Consider the following 513-nt stretch of genomic DNA (forward strand, 5'->3'; position numbering starts at 1 on the left):
CCCGGGTTCGATACCCGGCTCCGGAACAATTTTTCCCTCGAAATTATTCAAATCAGCTTTACAGTTTGTTATTCCCGAAATCTTGATTTGCATAATACACGTCACTGTTCGTTAACAGAAAACCACAATTTAAGTCACACGGAGTTAGTGTGCACTCGAATTTGGATGCTTCACGGTTGTCAGCCCACTTTGAGCTCTGTGGATATAGAGGGAAAAATTGGATCGGTGTCGGTTAGAGTTCCCGAGTAGCTCAGTGGTAGAGCGTTGGTACGTTAAACCAAAGGTCCCGGGTTCGAGACCCGGCTCAGGAATAATTTTTCCCTCGAAATTATTCAAATCAACTTTACAGGGAGTTATACCTGAAATCTTGATTTGCATAATACACGTCACTGTTCGTTAACAGAAAACCATAATTTAAGTCACACGGAGTTAGTTTGCACTCGAAGTTGGATGCTTGTCGGTTGTCAGCCCACTTTTAGGTCTTTGGATATAGAGGGAAAAATTGGATCGGTG

At 42.9% G+C, this 513-nt stretch overlaps 1 non-coding gene across 1 annotated transcript; it reads left to right on the top strand.

Moving 5' to 3' along the window:
- The first annotated feature begins 239 nt into the window (after positions 1–239).
- Positions 240–311, top strand: TRNAN-GUU (transfer RNA asparagine (anticodon GUU)). The gene has a single exon. It is a non-coding gene; the product is annotated as a tRNA-Asn (tRNA).
- The last annotated feature ends 202 nt before the right edge of the window (positions 312–513 follow it).

This window comes from Periplaneta americana, unplaced genomic scaffold, assembly GCF_040183065.1.
Source record: "Periplaneta americana isolate PAMFEO1 unplaced genomic scaffold, P.americana_PAMFEO1_priV1 scaffold_20, whole genome shotgun sequence".
In the NCBI taxonomy this organism is placed as follows: domain Eukaryota; kingdom Metazoa; phylum Arthropoda; class Insecta; order Blattodea; family Blattidae; genus Periplaneta; species Periplaneta americana.